The sequence below is a fragment of the Emydura macquarii genome, unplaced genomic scaffold, assembly GCF_026122565.2.
Source record: "Emydura macquarii macquarii isolate MOO-44397 ecotype Brisbane River unplaced genomic scaffold, CSIRO-AGI_Emac_v2 contig_2897, whole genome shotgun sequence".
Classification (NCBI taxonomy): domain Eukaryota; kingdom Metazoa; phylum Chordata; order Testudines; family Chelidae; genus Emydura; species Emydura macquarii.
The window spans coordinates 28,724,363-28,750,105 of NW_027133034.1; the positions used below are offsets into that span (position 1 = coordinate 28,724,363).

General features: G+C 41.8%; 1 long non-coding RNA gene across 1 annotated transcript in view; it reads right to left on the reverse strand.

The window, feature by feature from the left end:
* Positions 1–1,291: 1,291 nt before the first annotated feature.
* The window catches only part of LOC137167085 (uncharacterized), a 35,628-nt gene continuing 11,176 nt past the window's right edge, over positions 1,292–25,743 (reverse strand). Inside the window, exons 2-3 of the long non-coding RNA XR_010923983.1 lie at positions 3,422–3,522; positions 1,292–1,569 (exon numbers count right to left, since the gene is read on the reverse strand). This is a non-coding gene — a long non-coding RNA (uncharacterized lncRNA). The remainder of the gene's footprint in view (positions 1,570–3,421; positions 3,523–25,743) is intronic.

Sequence of the window (25,743 nt, forward strand, 5' to 3'; positions counted from 1 at the left end):
TGTGTGATTAAGTATGGAGTTAATAATGAGTTAGTAATTGTTGCTGGACGAATTCCTGCACATGGCCCCCCCTTGCACTCCTCCCCATCCATTCGGGCTAACAATCAACCCATGACCTGACTTTATTAGGGTGTTACCATGGAATCGGCTGCACCTTTGGCTCCCACGTCATATATGAGGAATGTAACTGACCATGGGAGACGAAATTCCCCAGCAACCAGGAAAACTGCAAGTGTCCCCCAGCCAATCTGGTGCTGGCACGAAGCCCATATCATATTCCTTAACCAATCAGTTAACCCTTCGTGTCCCATTTAGTCCATAAAGAGGGGTCTTTCCCAAGCCCCCGCTGAGAGCCTCATTGAAACCAGCCTGATCATCTGGTCTCCGACCCTCCCGCTCACGTGTTTCCCCCCCGCACGTGAAACGTGTTTTTGCCGGCCGAATCGAATAATGCTGTGGATATTAGTCTGGTGAGAAGTTAACTATCAGTCTGTATTTTACAGCTATGTTGTCTGTTTAACTGCCCGTTTGTGTCTTGCAGTTAACTGTCTGTGTGAAATCTCTGTGTGTCTGTGTAAAATCCTTCCGTCTTACAGTTAACTGTCTGTGTGAAGTCTCTGTGTGTCTGTGTAAAAGTATTCTGCCTTGTAGTTAACTGCCTCCTGTGCCTTGTAGTTAACAGTCTGTGTGACCCCCTTCTGTGCCCTGTAATTAACTAATTCTCTGTGTAGCATAGTGGTAAGTGTCCCTGTCTGCTATCTAGGAGACCAGGGTTTGATTCCCAGGCAGGGAACCCCTGTCTGTTTAATATTAGTTTAGGTCTTTATAGTTAGTTGCCTGTTTAATACTTTCTTATATCAGTTTACATTTTGTGCTTAATTGTTTTTATATCCTTTTATATTAGTCTATATTTTATAGTTAATTGTTTGTTTAGATGAGTATAACTAGTTAAAAATCTATATTACTCCTGTGTTTATAATAAAATTCATTTATTCCCTAACTGACTCATTATTGACTCTGGGGGATCACTAACCTGTCGGAACAGTAATGAGGCTGATCCCCCTGCCTGTCTGCCACGGGAGAGGCATGGTGACAGCTTCGCCAGTAAAAAGCCCAGTAAATGGTTCTTGTGCAGGTGGTACCAGCCACTGCCACTCCATTGGTATGCTTGAAGTCCTGATTGCCTTAATCTGGCCCTGTCTAGTCCATGCAGCAAACTACTAGCAGGTAATTGGGCATAGTGGATGAAAAACAAAAGATTTAAAAAAAAAGATTAGATGTTTTGCTTAGATCTTTCTCCCTTTCTCTTTGTAACAGAATAATTTCTCCAATTGAAACTATAGGCAGAATTTGGGTATGAAGCATGTAATTACCCATTTCAGAATTTTGCCAGGACTTTCCTTTGGTGAAAGATGCCATGGATCTTCAATGGCAACAAATTGTTGGGTACAGAGTCTTACATCAGTTCCAGAAGATTCTTCTGAATACTTCCAATATTCTACCACCAAATACAGATTTCAAAAATATAGTCCTGGCACACGTGGGGAGTGAAGGCAAGAGACAGGTCTCCTATAAACAAGATTAATATCACAAGTATCAAGAGAATATTCTATTTGTGAAGATAAAAGCATACATGGCATATGGCCACTGGTCTTAATAAATGGCAGAATCTGCTATTAGCAGACTCAGAAAACAGTCATGTGCTACATTTTATCTGCTTACAACTAGTATACACTCCTACCAGAAACACTGGCACAAAGAATGAACAAAAACATTTGGAATTGAAATGTGCTGATTTAGCCAAGGATGAATAGAGGATATAAACTAATGCGTAAAGCTTGTGTATATCTTATAAAAAGGGTCATAAAACATCAGGTATTACGAAATACTCTTTCAATCAGAATGAGAGAGAGTCTTATTGGACAAATCAAGGATGACTCGTGTTTCAGGAATTTTTATCGTTGTGAGTGTGTTTTGTTATTTGGGAGAAAAGGGTATTACTATGTAAAAATTCATTATTTAAAACTTAATTATCAGTTCATGCTATTCTTGCTATCTGGAATACATATTTGTCTGTTGCAACATGGAAACTGTTTGGCTTGCAGTATCAACCAAATAAAATTAAAGATTATTTTGAAGGCACAAATCTAGTGTGAAATAGGTCTAAAATTGTGACTTTAATTTCACTGGCTTCCACTTTAAAATTATACACCGTTTTATTATAATTATAAATTGTTTAAATGATAAGAGAATGCAATTGTTTGTCCTGCCTTTTGCCATGGCAGAAACATTATGAGGTGTATAGATAGTATGATGATGAGAATGGTATTGCATGCAAATTGAGAGGGAATACAGTTAACATTTACTTAGCCAGTCTAATTCAGTTTCTCAGCCTGTGGTACGTACCCCCAGGGGAACACGTGAGACACAGGCAGGGGGTACGTGGCAAAAAACCTAGTGAAGGGATGCCGGGCAGCAGCCGCGGCTTCTGGGGGATGCCGGGCAGCAGCTGCTGGCTTGGGTGGCAGCTGCTGGCTTTTCGGGAAGCTGGGTGGCAGCCACCCCGTCCCTCCCAGTCCCAGCTCCCAGATGAGAGCCTGGCAGCAGCTTCCTGCACCCTGTGAGCTGGGCTCACAGCTGGGTGGCTGCCACTCATGCCCCGGTTCTGAGCTGAGAGACAGTCTCCCGCATCCTGGCTTGAAGATGGGCAGCAGCTGCCTGCCGCCTGCCCACATCCCCGGGTCCCAGCCCGTGCGGAAGCCTCCTCTGCCCCAGCTCGGAGCAGGTGGCAGTCACCCACCTCCCGGGCTGGCAGCCAAGTGGCACCACCTGCAACTTGCCCAGGTGGCATCTTTGCTCCTCGGCTCAAAGCCCAGTGCCCAGAAAGCCAGTCAGAGAGCCCAGGGGCTTGCCCAGTCCTGGAGCTGGGCTCTACCCGCAGGCTTACTTTTACCAGTATAAAATCTTAAGAGGGGCCCACACAGTGTGATTTGCCCCAGGCCCACACCCTCCGTGGGACGGCCATGGGGAGAGCTGCTATCCACTCTGGTGGGCTGTTAGTGTCTGCTCAGACCTCACAAGTTCCTGCCTGTGTGAGGAGACCAGGTGACCCCGCCATTAGGCCATGGTGATTGGCTGGTATTGACCTTTGCTCCTACATGGAGGAAGGGAAGGAGGAAGGAGGGGGAGAAACAGCAGGGGGGTTTGTGATTTGCCACAGCCACACAGTATTTCAGAACTCAGAACTCTCCTGCTTTATAAGAAATACAGTCATCCATTGGTAAAGGGGAAAAAGATTGTATTTCTCAGAGTGGAAAATTGAGTGTTGGGGTATGTATTAAAATTTTCAGAAGTTAGGGGGTACTTGCTTCTTAAAAGGTTGAGAAACACTATTAGTGGGAAATGGACTTAAGGACATCACCTCTTCCTGCAATTGTCCATCTAGTCCAGTCATAACTGAATTTGAATCATATGCCAGGAAATAGGTCATATTAACTCCAAAGTATTTCAATTCTCTGTGCCCTGAAATGAGTAAAAGTACACCAATTATTAATTCATTTGTGTCTTCATAGGATTCAGGTTGATTTCATAATCTTGCAAAGAACTAAAAGTAGTAGAGTAGTACCAGAAAACAGAATATAGTAGTGAAAGTGGGAAGTGAAAGGGAGAATGTTCTATGCAGGCAGTATTGATTAGTTGTGTTTGTCAACCATCCCTAACTCTTTTAATATCTGGAGATGCTTGGATTGCATGACCCACAGGCTCTATAGTAGATGTGACAGAAGGTCCACCTTATGCAGTCCCTGTGGTAATAAAATCTTGGAAAGGAGACGATATGCTGTCTGCCTAACTTTTAGAGACTCTATCTATCCAAAAAAATCTTATCTGATAGCTCAATTCTCCTCAGGAAAATGAACAAGCATATATCCTCTACCAAGTCAAAATCTCTCAGTGCTGGGGGACTAGAGTAAAAATTGTCATATATTCAACCAGGATGAGTGAAGGACACTGAGCATCTAATGTTAATATTAATTCATCTGTTTGAGTGATCCTCATGAAACAGGTGATGAGAATCTTCTCTTTTTTACCCTCACATAACGTAGCTTTTAAGGGATTTTGCACAAACTTTTTAAACAAATTATTTGGGGCAGAAGTCAGGCATACGAAAATTAAGCCCCATTGGTGAATGCTTCCGAAGTTTATGAACATGTCAGAATGAACAGCAGTAACAATTTTGCCACCTTAATTCTTGTAGTGATTGTTGGTGTGAGAGTAATATCTATCTTGTTTCATATTTGCCTATATGATGATAAGTAAGTAAATGATCCGGTCTAACTATAGAAATGGACTATAAAATATTGTTATTAATAGTAAACATTTACATTATGATAGTACCCAAAGATCCCAGTCAGTATTGGGGCCCTATTGTGTTGGTTGCTGCACAAAATTAGGCCTCATTTCAACATGTGTGTCACTGGGCTGGCCACCTCTGGAGTGCTTTCTCATGGCCAGGTCGCTCTGCAGGTGGCCCACCTCAGTTTCTCCCCTTCAAGAGGCTTCTTAAATAAACTCCACACAGGCTTTAACAAGTTCATTGACAACAGCCCTCTTTAAAGTCTGGTTTGTTAATTTAAGCTTCAAAACTAAACACAGAAATCTCCTTTCCTCCCCTTCTCCTGCAATCCCCAGCCTTAAACTGGGCCCAACTCCAAACTGCCCTGTCATTTCAGATCCTTCCTGCCTTAGCAGGCTACTCCCAGCCCTTCCGTGCAAGCACAGCTCCCGTGGTCTCAAGTCCTTTCTCATGCTCTGCAGTCTTTACAGTTTGCTGAGGATTCCCCTTTTCTCCCGCTTCCTCCTGCTCTTTATAGAAGAATCAGCTCCTCCATATCGAGCTGGTTCTACTAATTCAGCTCAGGCCCCATCCCAGGTGTGGCAAGCAGAGCTAATTGGTCAGGGGCAGGCCATCTTCAGGCCTCCAGCCCTGAAAGGGGCAGGGCACCTTGTCACAGTGTGCTTAACTTTCAGTATGTATTTAAGTCTCATTGAATTTAAAAATGTACTTAAATGCTTTGGAGTCATAGATTGGAGTAATAGATAAGAGACAACCCTTTCCCCAGAGGCTTTACAAATGAAAAGTCACAAAGCATACAGAGATTAGGGACAGGCTATAGCATACAAACACATTAGCATAATGAAACATTACATTTAAAAATATTAAATTAGGGTTAGAGTAAGTTGAGGGATGGACAAGCTAGTAAAAGTAAGTAAGTAGGAAAGAAAGGAAGGGGAAGAGGGACGTGTTTTGTGTTGGTTTCATGAGTTTTAACGCCCAGCTACATGAGTGAATGAAGCCAGGCATGTTATGAATATACCTTGTATAAGATTCCTTACTCTCCAGTCCATACCGGGATCACCTTTCCTATTCCAGTCATTCAACTATTGTTAATTATTTACTATCTTTATAGTAGTGTACTTGGTGCTTTACAGTGCAAATAGAAAAGCCTTATCTTCCTATCTTAGCCATTTCTAAAGCACCTATCACTGTAGTATTTTAGGCACTGAAACATGTACTAATCATACAAAGAAGTCCGGCCTTTTTGTGACATCCACAACGACATAAAGATGACAGTCATTAAACTTCATTTGAATTTATGAAATGAGCAGCTCAGGATAAAACACATTTTACTCTAGTGTCTTAGTCATCTCATTAAACAGTACTGACTACTTTGTCGCTAACTCGATTCAGCTGCTTGGTAAATGTCAAACCCAGAAACCAATGTTTGGTTTACAAATCTTCCTAACAAACATATTCCTGTAAACAGAACTGTGTGCATCTTTCTGCCTATTTTGTGTGAAGTCAACTTTTTTCTCCCTAATCATAGATCTGTCCTCTTCCGAACACAAATTAAAAAGTCCATACTAGCATGTTTTCCCCAATTATACTGAATTTTGCATCGGATAGTATTCCACAGTATCAAGAACTAAAAGTTTATGGGTGAGTCTTTTTAACTTTGAACTTAAAGATACATAGAGAGAAATCCCTCAAACGCCTGAGTGCCTGATTTTCCACACTTCCTCATATACTTTTGTTCACTGAGCTGCTTCCCACGCATTATTTAGGCCCATCCTAAAAAAGAAATGGGTCCATAAGACCTAGATTCAAGAAAGCATCCCTGTTCAAGAGTGCTTAAGCATATGCTTAACATTAAACACACGAACCAGACTCAGGAGGTAAGTTTCTAATTTTAGTGGAAGAAAGTTTACCAATATTTTGCTCCTGCATTTGACTGAGTGACAGAATAAAGCTTATAAACTTTGATTACAAAGTTATTTATTGAATAGTATTCTCTAAAGAAATGAAAAGCACTTTGTTGTCGACATTGGAAGATCCAATCTTGAACTTGGCTTACAAATGTGAATTTCCACACTTTCCTTTACAGAAGCTGGGGGGGGTAAAAAGAAGTTTCCATGGAATATTTATGCTTTTTTACAAGAACTTTCATTACATTTTGGAAAGTGGGCCTAAGGGACTTCTTGGCAACTAAGAATTGTATATTTCTGCCCATTTTTTTGAGTAAGTGCTATTTCGCTCACTCCAGTATGAGTAATTGGCTAAATATTCAAGTAAATAAAGAGTCTTAAGTATAATAAAAAGAATAATTAACCAAAAGGATGGATGGGAATTTCAAAGTAATCTTGGTAGTCTGATATTATTTATTTAGAGGCACAGGAAATGTGGCTCAACAGAGGAATGCATGAGAATGGCAGGAGCTACTGAAAGTTGTAAGCTTTTTATTGTTGTAGAATTTTTGTTTTTGAGGACTGCTAATGTACCCTAACCCTCAATTCCTCTTCTTCCACAGTTGTTTTAAATAAGAGATTTCCAAACTGTCGTCCACTGAGCACTTCCTAGGTGTCTGCAGAGAATCAGATGATTGCATGGTGCTGGCTCTTCTCCTTGTTTTCAACTGATAAATTGCTTTAAAAGACAACTAAAAATACATTAATTTCCTCATGTTACTTTCCCCTGTAAGTGTAACCCATGCCGACTTGGTGTTGCTCTCTGTCCCCCTCTAGTGGCACCTAGCTCAGCTAGAGATTGATGAGTCTGCTACAGCCTTGAATAAGGAGCATGTGACTTTTAGCTTAACGGTTAGTGGCTCATACACTAAGCTTCAAAGGTCCCAGGTTTGCTCCTGCCAGTAGACGACCAGGGTCTGCCAGTGCTACAAAAGCAATTGTTTTAAACATGTGAGAACTATGGACTTATTATACTTATCCCAGGCCCGCCAAGGTTCCAGACTCACATTGCTTACTGAAAGGAATGCGATTTAGTATCAATGTTATTTCAGTCCTAGCTACAATCAAGAAAGCTTAACACCAAAGCTTAATTATTAATAAGTAAGAACTAAACACTATCAAATCAATCAAATTCTGATCAAATCAACAAGTCAAACAAGATAGTTTCACTGCTGAATTGGAGTTTAAATAATCAAATTAATACCAAAAATACTCAATTCTCAAATTCTAGAGAGAAGTCTAAGAATGTGGTTGTCCATTTGAGTATATAGCCCAACTAAAGAATTTTACCCAAGGAAATCACATATATAATTTGAAATTAGCGAAAGTTATCTAATATCTGAAGCACATGTTCACAGTCAATTATAAAAACCTTCCTTCTTAGATTTCAGTTCTTATGCAGTGGCTAACGCATTCCTCCTCCTGCAATGGAGGTATTATAATACAGACTTGAACAAAATGCTGAGTTTTAACATTTCTCTTTTTACCAGAAATTACAGGCGATAATCTCAAGTCTCTGAAGACTTTTTTAATCACACAGAGCACACTTTAAAAGCATTCTTATGAGAAAATAGCTAGGGCTGTTTAAACTTGGGGAACTTTTCATTTTGGCATCTTCCCCGTGCAGACTTTGTGGATGTTCACACACGTAGTATAATAGAATCATAGGAATATAGAGCAGGAAGGAACCTTGAGAATTTGTCAGCTTCAGTCCCCTATGCTGTGGCAGGACAAAGTAAACCTAGACCATTCTTGATAGATGCTTGTCCAACTTGTTTTTAAAAGCTTCCAAAGATGGGGACTTCACAACCTCTCTTGGAAGCATTTTCCAGAGCTTAACTTCACTCATAGTTAGAAAGTTTTTCCTAATATTTAACCTAAATCTCTCTTGCTGCAGATTAAGCCCATTACTTCTTGTCTTCCCTTCAGTGGACATGGAGAACAATTGATCACTATCCTCTTTACAATAGCCCTAAAATCATATTGGAAGACTTATCAGGTCCCCTTACCAGTCTCCTTTTCTCAAGACTAAACAGGCCTAGTTTTTTTTTTTTTTTTTTTAAACCTATTCTCATACGTCAAGTTTTCTAAATCTTTTGTTATTTTCGTTGCTCTCCTTTGGACTCTTGACAATTTGTCCACATCCTTCCTAAATTGTGGTGCACAAAATTAAACACAGTATTCCAGCTAGGGTCTCACAGTGCCAAGCAGAGCAAGACAGTTACCTCCTGTGTGGTACATACAACACTCCTGTTGACACATCCAGAAACATAGTAGCCTTTTTTGCAGCTCCATACACCGATGACTCATATTCAGCTTGTGGTCCACTATAACCCCCAGATCCTTTTTAGCAGTACTACCACCTACACAGCTATTCCCCATTTTGTAGTTGGGATTTTGATTTTTCCTTCCTAAATCAAGTACTTTGCATTTGTCTTTACTGAATTTCATTTTGTTGAATTCAGACCAATTCTCCAATTTGTCAAGGTCATTTTGAATTGTAAAGCTGTCCTCCAAAGTGCTTGCAAACCCGCCCAGCTTGGTGTCATCTGCAAATTTTATAAGTATACTCTCTACTCCATTATTCAAGTCATTAATGAAAATATTGAATAGTACCTCACTGTGGAATCAAAGAATTAATCATAAAATTGATTAATAGAATGCCTGGTCTGAAACTGGTCATAGAAGGCCTGGCCTGAAGTTGTAGCCTGAAACTGAAATTAGGATAAAGATGTTAAAGTCACACAAGAGGTCTCTGAACCACACCCGAGAGGCAAGTCTCTGTTATGAGCCTTAAGCCTTATTGAAGTCTGAACAGACTTCACCTGTTTTGATAAGTACCAGTACCTGCCCCCCTTTGTCTTACTGGCCCCATAGAGACTTACTCCATACAAATTAGCATTTGAACAAGTATTGTGTCACCACACATCTTCTGGTGTTAGCCAGGGTCCCTGAAAACCTGACTGTATAATCAAGTGACTCACTGAGCGTTCCTGTGAGGGCGTCTGGTGTGCCCCACTGTACATTGTGATTGTCTTTCCTGTTAAGTATAAACTGTTAATCAAATTCCACTATACGATCAACATGTAAATGAACCTAAGCAACCCCTATATAAGTCTTTTGTATCTGGTAGCCAGGTGAAGTACATTTGCCCAGCATCCAGACATGCTGCTTGACTTCCCTATAGCCACCTGGGTTTTCCCTATGGCTATAGTATTCCCCATAGCTATGGTTATGTGATTGTGTGTGTCACAATTAAAGCTGCACCCAATCCAACTTTAAAATGTAGCAGTGTGATTCTTTTCCACGACATCACCTAGCACTGACCCCTGCAGGACCCCATTAGATATGCCCTCCCAGTTTGACGGCTACTCTTTGAGTGGTCTTTCAACCAGTTTTTCACCCATCTTATAGTGATTTCATCCAGACCACATTTCCTTAGTTTGCTTATGGGAATGTCATCGAAACTGTGTCAAAAGTCTTGCTAAAAATCAAGGTATATCACATCTACTGCTTCCACCCTATACATTAGGTCAGTAACCCTGTCAAAGAAGGAAAAATTAAGTTGGTTTGGAATGATTTGTTCTTGTCAAATCTATGCTGACTATTCCTTATAATCCTGTAATCCTCCAGGTGCTTACAAACTGATTGTTTAATAATTTGCTGCAGTATCTTTCCAGCTATTAAAGTTAGGCTGATTGGTCTATAATTCACCGGGTCTTCCTTATTTACCTTTTTAAAGATAGGTATCATCTTTCCAGTCTCCAGGGACATCTACTATCCATCAGGAGTTCTCAAAAATAATTGCTAATGGCTCCAAAATTGCTTCAGCTAGTTCCTTAGGTACCTTAGGATGAATTTCATCAAGCCCTGACAACTTAAATTCATTTAATTTATCTAAATATTCTTTAACCTGTTATTTCCCTATTTTGGCTTGGATTCCTTTCCCCTGGTTGTTAATATTAAATTGTGTTGTGTATCTGGTCATCATTAACCTTTTTAATGAAGACTGAAGTAAAAGAGGCATTAAGCACCTCAGTTTTCTTGATGTCATCAGTTATTAGCTCTCCTTCCCCACTAAGTAGGGGACCTACACTATCTCTCATTTTTCTCTTGCTCCTAATGTATTTAAAGAACCACTTCTTATTGCCTGTTTTATTCCTTACTATTTTGTGCCTTAACATTTTTTATTTTGTCCCTACATAGTTGTGCTGTTCTTATGTACTCCTCCTTATCAATTTGATCATGTTTCCACTTGTTGTAGATTTCCTTTTTGATTTTCAGCTCACTAAAGAGCTCCTGATTGAACTTTAGTGGCTTCTTACTATTCTTCCTATCTTTCCTTTGTATTACAATAGTTTGCAGTTGTGCCTTTAATATTGTTTCCTTGAAGAACAGCTAGCTTTCCTGAACTCCTTTTTCCCTTAGATTTTCTTCCTATGGGACCTTACCTACCAGCCCAACATGCCATTAGCCTTCTTGGCAATAAGGGCACACTGTTGACTCTCATCCAGCTTGTTGCCCATTGTAATCCCCAGGTCCTTTTCTTCTGAACTGCTGCCTAGCCAGTCAGTCCCCATTCTGTAGCAATGCATGAGATTCTTCCATCCCAAGTGGACAACCCCAACTAAATCATCCCAGCCAGGGCTTTATCAAGCTGGGCCTTAAAGACCTCGAAGGAGGTCTGTTGCAAGGATACTGGGCTATATGGGCCAGTGGTCTGACCCAGGATGGCCACTCTTATGTTCAGCATGTGCCTTTTGCTGTTCCTGTTGAAAACTGAAGACATTTGGCCAAGTTATAAAAATCACAGTTCACACATGCTCAGTAGCAACCTTTAAGAGTTTGGCAGCTAAACTCTCAGAAAAGAAAATCTGTACGGGCCATGTTCCAGCCCATGGCAAAAGGGCAGATGCAGGACTTTCCCTCCAATTGCTCCTTTCATCAGACAGAAGCTGTTGTGGCACCAGGCACTGGAACAAAGAGCAGGGAGCTTCTCTCTCTTGTGCTCTTGATGATCTCCCTGCTGGCACCCACAAGCAGCATGGAGGAAGTAGCAGCGCAACTCCAATGCAGGGGAAACAAGACCTGGACTATGGGTGAGGGCAGATGAAGTAGACTAGGACAAGGAGTTGGGGGGTCTAGGTGGAAGGGGAAAACAACTGGAATTGGGAACCATGGGGAGAGGTGTTCAGTCAGGCTTCTTGGGGTGAACAGGAACAATAGGTTTTATACCTAGTACTGCACACTCCACTCCAGAACCTGGAATTGAATGCAAGATTCACAAGCCCCAATATGCCATTCTGTCAGCAAATCTCTGTGAAAACCAATGGCAAAGTATGTATTAAACCCCTTTATATTGGCTGGTCTACTATTACTATCAATTACTCCATTCACTCAGGTGGCAGAGATCTTTGCTGTGGATCTAAAGGCCAGAACCCTGTTGATGAACCATGCAGGGATCAGTATTATCACATGGAATCATATTTCTATATTTCCAGTCTGGCTTTTTAAGACGACAGGAGAATACATGCAGAAAACTACATTAAAACCATATCAAAAAGTGCAGAATCAAGCACTAGAAAGTAGAGTGGCTGAAAGCCACTTGGCCCTGACCTTAAATTAAAACCTCTGTTCTTCACATCAATTACTATCAATCCCACTCAGTTTACACTGTTCCTTAACTTTGCTCCCTAAAGTATGTGAAAAGGACAAAATAATAAATTACTAGGAAATTATTGGAAATAGACCCCTTTAATAGAAAACAGGATTTTATAATCTCTTGGAAAAGGCTGAATGGAGTGGTGTGAGTCAAGCAGGTGACTTCCTTGGAAGAATGGTATATGTGGAGAGAGGAATTTATATATTACTACTGTGAATCACACTCAGAAATGAAAACAAATGTCAATGGGAGCAGACAAAACAGTTCATGTGAGAAGGAAGAAACCAAGCCAATACTTCTGTGTAGAGTGTAGGATGCTCTCAAATGATCACTTTGACTCCCTTATAGCTATTACACAGAAAAGATTACAAAACCTGCTATGTTTTTAAAGCTTTCATTACTTGGAATTTGTAGTTTCTTTGTCATACAGTATTTAATTTTATTTCTGTGAGAAGCAATGTAGGTCATTGGAGAGAGTAACTGGCCTCCGATTCAGGACCCCTGGGTTCTAGGCCCAGTTCTAGCATGGGCCTGCTGAGAGATACAGGGCAAATACCTTCACCCCCTTTTCTCTTTCACCCTTTGTCTGCCTGATCTTTATAGAATGCAAGTTCTTCAAGGCAAAGACTTTCTTACTATGTGTTTGAACATCACTGAGCACAGCAGGGCCTCACTCTTGCCTAGGGCTTCCAGACACTACTGCAATACAATTAATAAATCAGCATTATCACAACAACATAAATGGACTGCTTATCTCACTTCAAAAATATATAAAATATCCACCAGCAAGTATAATAAAAATACCCATAGCAAACATAAGCAGCTCTCTTCATCCCTTATTAACTCCAAAAGCCAGAGGAAAAATAATTTTGCAGTGGAAATGGAAGGTTGACTGAAACTGCCAGGTTCAGGAAACATCAATACCCCAGGTTCAAGGAAAACTAGGCTTCAAAGAGAGAAGTCATCAAAGAGGAGGCCTAGCAGTTTGTAACCACGAGAGGAAAGAGGTGACAATTACATTTTCCATGGTTCGAGACAGATGAGGATGGGCAGGCTATGGCCACCAGACTGAAGAAGACTAGGAGAAATTCCACACAGCTAGAAGTCTTCAATCGATACCAGATCCTCAACATAGAAGCCATGGAAGATTCCTCTCAAGATCCAACTGGTCCAAGAGAACAGACAGATGTATGGGACACACCAGTGAATGGCAGCTGGACCCAAAAAATTAAATAAATAAATAAAATAAAAGCTTCCCATGTTCTCCAACCGTCCAAGGAAGACGGATGATCCTTGATGGGGATTAACTACTCAGAAGAATTGAAAGAACATTCCACAAGAGACAGGTGGATAACAGGATGCTATGCTGCCTTCACAGAGCCAAGACACAAGACATCACTTGAAGACTGAATAAGCTTGAGATGAAATGATGTGTTGGTGGATAGTTCATATGGCACTAATGACACTGTGTTACAGATAATAGATTACTTAAGGGAACTCATAAGCATGCTAAAGAAGACTGTCCAAGCAATCTTCTCTGAGATCCTTCCTGTCTCATGAGCAAAGAAAGACAGACAGAAGATTCTGGAAGTGAACTGCTGGCTAGATAAGTGGTGTAGGATGAAGGGTTTTGATTTTGAGGAATATTGGTCCATCTTCTAAGAGAAAAGGGAGCTGAATTGGTTAGATGGCCTTCAAGTCCATAGAAGAGGAATCAATCTTCACAGGGACAGGCTAGAATAATCAGGAAAGTATTAAACTAATAACAAAAGGGGAAGCTAAAAAGAGGGACGATATGAGCACTCAGCACAAAATTGAGATTTTGAGAATAAAATTAGTCAAAGACCTGAAGGACTTCAAGAGAAGAAATTCTTGAGTTACCTATACACCAAAGCTAACAGCCTAGGTAACAAACAAGGAATTGGAATTGTTCATTTATGAGCAGAAATTTGATCTAGCTGGTATTACTGAAACCAGATGGGATGATTTGCAGTATTGCAATGTTAAAAATCAATAGTTATAACATATTTAGGATGGTTTGAGTGGGCAAAAGGGAGGGGGACTGGCACTCTATGTCAAAAATGGCATTACCTGCTTCAGCATCACTGATAATTTTTTTCCAAGTTATCTTGAATGCTTGTGGTTCAATGTCCTAACAGCTAAAGCACAAGAGGGGTACTACTTGGTGTCTGCTACACACCACCAAACCACACAGGGGAACAGAATGACTGCCTCCTTACACACCTATCTGTAATGTGTAGGAAAAAAGTCTGAGTGCTTGAGGGTCTTCACTGAGTGACATATGCTGGAGATCTCATGCTGCCAGAACTAAAACATCCTAGGAATTTTTAAATATTATAGATGACAATTTTTAATTAAAAAATTGTTGCAGCCAACATAGAGGAATTCTTTATTAGACCATGTCCTAACAGATAGAGAGGAATTGATCACAGAACTCAAAATTAACAGTAGCTGATCATGAATTGATCACATTTATAATGTGCAAGCAGAATAAAGTCCACACCAATAACATACCTACTGGGTGTTTGAATAGGGCCAATTTCACTAAGCTGAAAACAATTATGAGCCAAATCAGCTGGGAAGAAGAATTTAATCAGAAAAATGCGAATTATAATTCCAGAGGGGTAGCTGTGTTAGTCTGTATACAGCAAAAACAACGAGAGTTCGGTAGCACTTTAAAGACTAACAAATTTATAATTGGGAATCATTTAAGAACACTTTACTAGATGCCCCAAAAGCCACGAATCAAGGCAGAAGGCTGTGCTGGTTACAGAAGCCAACCTGGGTTAGAGGGAAAGTGAAGGCAGATGTAAAAAAATGTTTAAAATGCATGACAAATGGAAGAAAGGGGACGTTGATAGTAACAAATATACATGAAAGCACACTACAGAACTTTCAGTGTGCAACAGCAGAATCTATATGGGCCAATCAATGTGCAGAATGTTAGTGTGCTTTAGAAATCACACCCCCATAGAGCACATTACCCCACTGGGCAGACAAGCCTTTACTGTTACATTGTGCTATGACAAGCAGCACTTGCTATATTTTTGTTGCATTTGGAGAAATCGTGATTCTTTATCAGAAAGTTGTTCTGGTCATAGTGCTGGAATAATTCCAATAGAAATACTAGGCACTCCCCCTTCAATTCTTTTTCCTTTAAGACTTTCTCCTGTACACTGTTTATTGAATTTACAAGATCATTTGCTATTGGAGTTTCCTTTTCAGTCTGTTTTGTCAGCAATATTCATCAAGAGGAACCTATTTAACCTTTGGGCGTGCACAAACATAAGCAGCCAAAATTCTCCCCGATCATATTCTTTCTTTCAAATATATCTCAATCTTTCCTTTTCTGGAAAATTTGTCAGGCATGTGCTTGTAATTATTGTTTCAGTTCCCGGAGAGATTTATTCTTAATATGAGTGTAAATGATTTCATAATGGGACCTTAAAGTGACCACACCCACTTTAAGGACTCTTTATATTGGCAGTAGTCTTCTGTAAATCAGACTCTTCCTGTATAACTAGGTCCTGACAATTTGAGTTAGTTTGCTTTCAGTGATGGGAACACATTTCTTATTTTTTAATAATGTGCATGTTTTTAACAGCTGCTGAATTTTTTAAAAAAAATGACTATGTTAGTGAAACTTTCTCAAAACAAAAAAAAAAATAACTCAAAATGATATGTTGTTGAGAAAGTTAGGAATGGAGAAATAGGAGTAATACTAAAATGGTTTTTGTGACCCTGACTCTGCCATGATTTCATAATAGGAAAAATTTCCAGTGCTGCTATAACAGCTGTGCCATAAATAGAAAAAAGTCCTAAATGAAATCCCTCAATGTACAAGAATTATGTAGTAAGAAGTGGGAAATGTATATGAGGTCAAAATCAATTGGAAATGGTATGAAAAGTCAAGGAGCAAGATCTAACAATTACAGTTAAGCAGACAATTAGGGTACCATCCAAAAAGAGTTGAATTTGCTTTTAAAAGATCAGTGCCAAATGTGTTGTAGAAAAGATCATTTGTTTCCATTGTAATTTTTATTTGATAACACTTGCAATGGGTAATTCCACAAAGAATTGTTGTAACATCTCAGGAACAGCATCAAGGAGTCATCAGTGAAAATGTCAGCTCAATGCTTAGCAATTGTCCAAAAGAAGAATAAGGCCTGCTTGTCATATAGATTTTGTACCAGTATAACTATGCTTGTGTGATTTTGTTACAAATATAATTATACTGGTACAACCCCTAGCGTGGATGCAGTTATACCAGTATAAATGTGAGTTATACCAAGATAGCTTATTCCCCTTGTGATACTGTATGGAAAGAATGATAACCAGATGTATACGTTAGTGTAACTGTTGCACAATAGCACTAAATCTACTACAGAGTATATCATGTAAGATATCAGTGGAAAAGTTGTAATCTGCTAAATATGATAATGCTGTTTGTATACATGTATAATTTTTTGTATCTGAAGTTATGAATATTTGCTATGTACTTGTATCTCAAACACCACCCCCAGACATATTTACATTCAGATTAGCCATCATTGGTTGATGGTGACAGGCCATTGAAGGGAATCAGCTCTTCAGTGAGAGCTTCCTAGGGTAGACACTGGGTCGGAGGCATCCTTATGATTCAGCAAAGCATATGAGGACATGTGACCTAAGATTCCATCTTTTACCAGTAACTTTCCATGCTCATGTGACTCTGGATTCCATATTGGCCAGTAACTTTTCACGCACATGAGCTGAGCTATAAATTGCAAGCTGTGACATCATGGCTTTATCTTCATTCCTGCTTCTCATCTCCAGACTGTGATTTTCTAAGGAAGCTTTAAACAAGAGACTGAACGACCCCAAACCAGGTCAGGTGAACCATAGAGACTTATTACAAGATAGCAGATTTAACGGCATTGCTATTATCCTGTCCTGCAAACTCTGAAAATCAGTTGTAATGTATATGATTCCTTAACCATTTAATAACTCTTCTTTTTATATTATTAAATCTTTAGTTTTTAGTTGCTAAAGGATTGGCTACAAGCATGGTTTTTGGGTAAGATCTAAGAAGTTATATATTGACCTGGAGAAGTGGCTGATTTTTTGGGATTGGAAGAACGTTATCTGAGATGAATCTGGTTTTCAGTAACTTCTTGTCATAAAGACCAGATGTCTGGAGGGTGTGAAGGGCTGGATTGCCCTAGGAGAGCTGAATTTTGGTTTCTTGTTAACCAGCATAGTGATATAGAATAAACTAACATGAGCTTCTGTAATTAGATTTGCTGTTTTGGTAAATCGAATTATAGACTAAGCCACCAGTTTTGGGGTGTATTTGCCCTCTTTTTATCAGTCTGCCCTGAATGTGGCATTCTCAGCTGTCACCCACACTAGGCACTGGTCGATAGCCCTTTCTGTATAGGAATAATCTATAGCGGTATAAGCATATTTATACCAAGGTAACTTCATCCACACTAAAGGGGTGCATGTGCGTGTTGTGCTGCTTTAACTAGATCAGTATAGTTACAGTGCAACTTCTGTGCAACATTAGGTTTCAGGATCTATTTCAGAAAGGGATAAAGAATGTGTTATATATGAAAATTCCATTCCATAAGTCACTATAATAATCTTATCTAACTATTGAAGGCTATATGAATACCTTCATCATCCTAATGTCCGAACACTTCACAACACCCCTGTGCATTAAGAAAGTACTATGATTTACATTTTACAGATGGGGAACTGCAGCAGAGAGACACTGAAGCCTAGTCTACTCTGCTGCTGGATGTCGACGGGAGATACATAATGTAACCTGTGGATCTCTCGTTGACTTACTTATGTTGCTGTACCACAGTGTCTCCACTGCACTGAGTGATGGGAGATGCCCTTCAATTGACGGAGCCTTACGCTTTTTGGGGTGGGGAGGATGGGATTTAATGTTTCGACAAGAGAGCACTTCTGGGATCGATTGTGCAGGTCTCTACAGCCCGGTCTGTCGATCCCTATGCATCAAGCTGTACAGCCCCAGCAGTGAAGACATACCTTAAGTAACATGCCGAAAAGTGAGAACTGAATTTGGGTCTCCACAGTCCCACAATCTCAACCACAGAGGGCACTTTTCCTCCCCTGGACTCAGAAATGCATTTGGCTTTGGTTGTATGAACTCAGAAAGGGAGTAGCATAAAAAGAGAATGGCCAGTGAAGAGCAACACCCTGATTTCAGGTATTGAGTGAAGCATTAATGTGGTTTGAAAAAATGAAAAGGTGCCAGCATATGGCTCAAGATTTAATAATTTAGTTGTATTACAGCAGTGCCTAAAGACCCCAGCCAAGCATGAGACACTATTGCACTAGGCACCGTGCATCAACATAGTCACGACAGGGACCATTTCTTATGAGCTTATGTTCTAAATGGTCAAGACAAAGCGAAAGAAAGGCAGTCTCTTGCTCTTCATTTTACCAAAGTACAGAGAGATTGTGTTTTACTCAGCGTCGTACAGAAAATAGATGGCGGAGTCAAGAACCAAACCCAGATCTCCCAAGTCCAGTTCAGTGCCTTGGGCACAAGACCATCCTTTTCCCTAATATCATTATAAACAAATAGCTAAAAGAGCTATTTGTAATAAACTCAAATGTGTGAACTCACTAGCGGGCAGGGACAAAACTGCATCATTTCCCTCGAGCATCCCCTGGTTGATTGTGTGTGCGCGCGAGCGCTGGGTTTCCTCTGCTCATTGTGCCCTGTCAGCTGCTGGTGCTTGTTAGGCGGGTCTTCAGTAACTCAGACCTTCAGACAAATCACACAGTCTGTGTGTGAAACAAGACCAACCCTTCTGGGGTATATGTTCCAATCAGGTCTATCTTAAAGCCCTTGCTAATGTCCTGTGGCGCTCCCCGGGCTCAGCTCATTAACAGTCTAACATGGCCCATCATGGTGCCCTTGTTTGGGGTCTGGCTGCCTTCCAAAGGTTCCTGCTCTAGGATGGAGCAGTACCCCCCCAGGGCCTCCTCCTTAGAGGCTCTTTGCCTGCCCTTTAGTTCTCTGAACCTGGCTCTTCAAATGTGTCAGTCTCAGTTCAGCCCCCTTATGGGGGTGTAACAGTTCCAGATGTAGCCCTTCTCTGGGCCTGTTTAAACTTCCTTTCTCAGGGCATAGCCACTTCCCCACTGGCTGTTCAGGGGATCTGGGCCCACCCACTACTCCAGCTCCACACGCAGGGACCATCTAAGTAGCAGCCACGTGCCACATCCCTCTGTTTCCCTGGGCCACTTCCCCATAGCACTTATCTTTCTAGGAGTCCCAGCAGCTCTTCCTTGCTCCCCTGGTCATTACTAGTACTAAGCTGCACAGGACCTTCAGAAGTTACAGACAAATTTTTTTTCCTTGAAATTGTTCCCCAAACATGAAGTTTCAGTAAGTGTTTAGGCTAAGTCTGTAATGGCATATGTTGCCATGTTGTTACATTTAAGCAGAGAGCTCCTACATAAACATCACAGCTGGCCCATATCAAACTATGCTTTTCCCTATTACAGCCTATTCTGCAAATCATTTTTTCTTCCTGTTTGTGCACTTAGAGTTTTGTAAAACAAAATTAAATGAGAGGTACAATGAAGTACAATACCCTGCTTTCCTATAGTACCCTCTGCTACTTTGGCACCTTGAAATTTCTAGAGATTCTGTCATAGATTTTTCAGTGCATCAAAATCCTCATCATAAACTTCCCTGATTGTCTTCTGCATAGTTCTGAGTGGCAAAGAGGTTATCAAAAATAGAATATTTAAGCATCATGGACCCAGACAGCTGTGTACACGAAGTACAGCTCATGTGTAGAATATGCACATTACAGTAAGCACTATGCAGTAGAGAACAGTACCAGAGCACTGTACTGTAGACTGAGAAATTATGAGTTCTCTAGTTTCCTTCCATTATCATTTGTTTTACCTGGTTCATCTCTTCAGTGCATGTTGATCCTGTCTATTTTACACAGGAGCAGTGTCTCCAACACCTGGAATGAGAGACTGATGTTCATCCCAGCAACCACTTGAGTTATTTCTATGAGATTTTTATGCTCTTGACTCAATTTATTAAGGGGTCAGTCCTCAACTTATTTAAGGCATGTTTTCATGAACACATAATTCCTTGAATTTCTCTAAGTCTCAAACTTTACTGGCCATCCCTGTTCCACCATTGACTTTTGAATAGATTTGCAGGGTTGTGGACTGTGGGAGGGAAAGAGGATCTATTCTGTGGATCTTCCCAGGCACATATATCCCAATATAATAAAAAGGATGTCAGATCATAGGTTGAGTCAAAGTGTTTCAACACGAAGTCACAGCATCGCTTCACACATTATTGAACCTGACACACACTATTGCTGAGATGGAGATGCACCAGGACATGCAAGGGGACTTGAGGAAGGTTCTTGTCTACTTCACAAGAGAAAAATCACTTGATCATGGATATCAGTGTCAAAGATCTGAATGGTGAATTTGAAGTGGTGTCTGGAATGATACTGCCCAAGAACATTATCTGCAAAATCAAAGGGAGGGATGTGCATGCAGATACATTCAAGGCTAGTTAGTATGTTACTGGTACTTTGATTCTAGAGTTTTTTAAATTTGCCCATGCAACTAGCTTAACTGCATGAATAATTTAGGGCCATAGTTTGGCACACGTGTGTGTGTGTGTATATATAAATAAATAAAATGTAGTTATGAATGTGCACTTTTAAAAATCAGTCCTTCCAGCTTTCATGTAGGGAAGATGAGTCTGACTAAAGAGACACTGTACCTAATAAAGAATTCAGCTTTGGCTCTTAACAATGGTACTGGGAACTTCAAGGATTTGGCCAAATTTAGACTTCAGACTTTGCACACACAAAGACTTTGTTTAAGAGCGTAGCCACCGTGTGCAATGATTTTTTTTAAGTGTAACACTGACTTTTTAGTAAAATGCACATTAAGGGTCTGACCTTGCGCTGGCCTCCTTTAGTGTGCATATAACTTTGCATATGTAAAAATCATACACATACATTTTTGAAGCACTAATGCATGGGTAGGCAATAGGATGCATATGCACAAACACCTCAGCTGGGATTCATGGAAGTGCTTTGACTTTGGGTATAGAGCAGATACTACCCTTTCAGTGGATAACCACCCAGCGGAGAGCCAGGGGCACTGCAAACAGAGTGGCCATAGCCTTATGGAAACTGACAGTGAACACAGACTAGTGGTTCCTGGCAGGGCATTTTGGCATGAAACTACCACAGTGGGAGGTATTGTATTTTTAGGAGCTGGGTGAAAACTTGTTAAGAGTGAGGTTAGTAGATATGAATTCTCCCTTCAATTTACACAAAGGACAAGTATAAGCCCTAGCTATGCTTAGCTAAAATAAGCCCTAGCTAAGATAAAGAGCGTATGTTGAACCCAGCCCAAGAACTTTTGCTAAATATTGGTTTTGATAAGCATGTGTGTGTGCACGCATAGAACATGAAAACTGGGAACAGACAAGAAAGAGAGGGTATGTCTACCTGTAAACCATTACAGCGGTACAGCTGTTGCACTGCAGTTGCACTGCTGTAGTGCTTTAGTGTAAACACTACCTGTGCCAACAGGAGTGGCTCTCCCAGTGGTGTACGGAAATCCACTTCCTTGGGAGGCAGTAGCAAAGCTGATAGATGTAGCTATACTGACAGTACTAGTTCAATGGAAGAAATCTTCTATGAGGCATGTGAAATACTCAGGAAGAGGCATCTGGAAAGGGCAGCTGGAAGAAAGCTGGGGAGAGATTTTTGGGTCAGGAGTGCAGATTAAAAAGAGTGCTCTTGGTGCTGTGAGCAGAAGCAGCTGCTTCCTAGTATTTCATTCCTTCTGCCCTTGGAGACACAGGACTTTGTATATTCTTTGTAAATTAAAAAAATATCTACAAAAAGACTCCATCAATTTCTGCTTCCAACTGGAACATCTTGAAGTTTGACTAGCCCCTCGGCTCAAAAGGGTTAACAGTATTAAAGGTTTGCATTGTAATAAAACAAGTGCTACTGACCCATGTAATCAAGGTTATTGCTCTGTGGTTGCTGTTGTCAGGGAGGTAATCATTGGCTGGTTTGATAACATTCAGGATGCTAGGATATTGAGCAATTCTGACTTGTACACAATGAAATGGCTGGGGAGAAGTACTATTCTCCTAACACAATGGAGACAGATGTTCTTTGTAGCTGCTGTGATTCATGGGAGTCTATCCTACCCTTTGCTTCCCTGGCTAATGAAGCTATACCCAGAGCGTAAAAGGACATGCCTGCCTAGTGGCTGTCCTTATTGGCTGAATGTGGCTCTGCAGTGCACTGCCTCCATTTCCCCTTTTCTCAGGGCCCCTTAAGAACGCCACACAGTCCAAAAGAGATGCAAGACAAAATTCCCCTACTGGAGTTCTACTTTATTAAGTCCAAATAACTCATAATAAAGCCTCTTTCGTCCACACCTCAGCTGGGCCCAGTTCCTCCTACCTCAGGATCATTGTCTGCTTTCTCTGCCATCTCTCCTCCCCAAGACATATCACTGACTGAATGCACACCTGTACTCACGATGACTAGGCCATTTGCTCCTGGATTTGAATATATAAATACTGCAAAGATCTGACTGCAGCAGCATGACACCAGGCCTCCAGCAGCAGCTTGGGCTATGGTAAGACTCTAGGTCTCCTTGCCATCTGGAGAGAAGCAGCAGTGCAGGCAGTTCTTGTTTTCAGCCACAGCAAGAAGAAAAACTGTTCAAGGAGATCTCAAAGCAGATGACTGAAAAGGGTCACAAGCGGGGATGCTTCTCAGTGCTGTGAAAAGACCAAAGAGCTAAAGCAAATGTACAAAGACACCAGGTTTGTTTTTGTTGTGGTTTGTTTTTTTAAATAAGGAGTCAGGTGCTGGCCATTTGATGATCATTTTATGGGGAACTGGATAAGATTTTTAGCCAGCATGCCACTACAGAGCCCAATGCGCTTGCGGAGACTCAATCCCCCAAGGCGCGCAAGAGCAAGAATCATGACTGGAGGAAGACAAAGAGGTCTCTTTGAACAGCCAGGAACTCTTCAGAACTCAGAACCTAGAGAGTGAGCGTGTAGGAAGCCAACCCAGTTTCCAGCCCCTGCCACAGGAGGAAGATCCTACAGATCCTGCTGAGTGGACATTGGCATGTGAGTGTCTAGCTTTACTCTTTATTATTATACTCTACTACTGTGCTGACTTCTTTCTTGAGTGCCCCATGGCTACTACTATTTTGGACAGATGTAAGCTAGGAGTCTGAGTTTCCACCGTCGCCCACTCTCCCTCCATTCCTTCCCAATGCGATTCCCTTCTGCTCTGTCCCGCCCCTCCCCACGAACAGGTTTTCAAAATGGTGGCTGGGCCAGCAAAGCATTTGACTTCTATCAAGCCATTGGCTGTTTACAAACCCATGCCCCAGAGGACACACAGCCATCTATTGATTTCCTCCTTCCCACATTTCTCCTGCCTGATGATTGCCCCGTCCCCTGTTTGTGCACTCAAAACAGTGCTCACAATGGTGCCCTGTTTATGCACTCACAACCTCTATCTACCCTCCCCTTGCACAGCAGATTTAAATGACAGTGTTAAGTGTGCAACATTGATGGAGATGGATGTCACGGGAAAAAAGCTTGGGTAATAGTTACAGTTTATATGCGGTATACATACCCATGGGTATTGCATGCCCACAAAAGTAGTATGAGAGAATTTGCTTTTCTTTTGCAGCCTGCCCTTACCTTAGTCACACCCTTCTTACAGACTCAGGACGGTTGCAGGGGAGGAGAAACCCACAGAGAGACCTGAAGAGCACTATGTCAGAAAGGGAGGGGAAAAAATGCAAGTATCCAAAGACAGCACTGAAGTGGCCCAGTGCAGTATTGCCATTACCAGAGACACTGAAGAAAGATAGGGATACAAAACGCCTCACACAATTCCTGGATGAAAAGCAAAGTCAGAATGCTCTCTTGGAATGCATGCAGCTATTAGGCCCTCAGAAAATGCAGTGCTCTCAAGCAGGACCCAGCCATGTTTTACAGCCCTGGCTAATTGGAAGCACTGAATAGTTGGAAGGGCACATCAAGTGGGGTCCCACAGGGATCAGTTCTAGGTCCGGTTCTGTTCAGTATCTTCATCAGTGATTTAGATAATGGCATAGACAGGGATTGGCAACCTGTGGCACACAAGGTGATTTTGAGTGGCACATATCAGGGTTGTATAATTTTGGTGGCACCAGGCCCACATCATGTGGGAGAGAGGTGGAAGGGGGGAGTGGCAACCACGCAGCTCTGCTTGGGGCCAGGAGCAGCTCCGGCCAGGGCCAGTGGCGTACTGGGGGGAGGTGGGGGAAGAGCATGCCCTGGGGCGCCGGTCTGTGGGAGGGGCACCAGCCAGACCCTTGGAAGAGGAGCCACCCTCCCACTGACATCCCTGGCAGCCGCACCAACCCACTCTTCAGCCTCCTGTCCTCCCTGCCCCTCCTCTACCCCACGCTGGGTGCATTGAGGGAGCTGCAGGGACCCCAGCTGCACAGGGGCCATGCAGCCTTCTTCTCCTGCCGTCGGGTGGCTCAGGGGCATCTGCCCCTCTCACTCTCACTCCCCAGCAGAGGGGCCGAGTCGGTGCGGCCACTAGCAATGTCAGTGGGAAGCGGCTCCTCAGAGGTGAGCCCGGACAGCACCCCCGCAGGCTGGTGCCCAGGGGCATGGCCCCTTCAGTATGCCATTGCCACCGCACCTGCAGTGGGGGGGGAGGGGAGGGCGAAGGGGTGGAAGAAGTGGGAGAGCAGGAAATGGGCCCACAGACTTCCCCGCTTCTGCCACCAAGGGGAAGGTGCAAATACAAATAGCGGCCCCTGGGTGCCGGACACCCAAGGTACACCACTGGCCAGGGTGCTGGGCCCACGGTACCTGGGAGAGGGGCAGGAGGAAGACTTGGCACACCACTTTCCAAGAGTTGCCGACCCCTGACAGAGAATACAAATTTTGAAGACGATGCCAAGCTGGGAAGGATTGCAAGTGCTTTGGAGGATAGGATTAAAATTCAAAATCATCTGGACAAACTGGAGAAATGATATGAAGTAAATAGGATGAAATTCAATAAGGACAAATGCAAAGTACTCCACTTTGGAAGGAACAATCAGTTGCATGCATACAAAATGGGAAATGACTCCCTAGGAAAGAGTACTGTAGAAAGGGATCTGGGGGAACAGTGGATCACAAGCTAAATCAGAGTCAAACACTATTGCAAAACAAAAATCCTGCAAATATCATTCCGGGATGGATCCGCAGGAGTGTTGTAAGAAGACAAGAGAAGTAATTCTTCCACTCTATTCCTCAACTGGAGTACAGTGTCCAGTCCTAGGTGTCATTTCAGGAAAAATATGGACAAATTGGAGAAAGTCCAGAGAAGGGCAACAAAAAATGATCAAAGATCTAGAAAACATGACCTATGAGGGAAGATTGAAAAAAATTGGCTTTGTTTAGTCTGGAGAAGACTGAGGCGGGACATGATGACAGTTTTCAAGTACTTAAAAGGTTATTACAAGGAGGAGGGCGAAAAATTGTTCTTGTTAACTTCTGAGGATAGGACAAGAAGCAATGGGCTTAAATTGCAGCAAGGGAGGGATTTAGAGGACACTGGGGGGAAAAAACTTCCCAACTGTCAGGGTAGTTAAGCAATGGAATATTACCTAGGGAGGTTGTGGAATCTCCGTCACTGGAGATT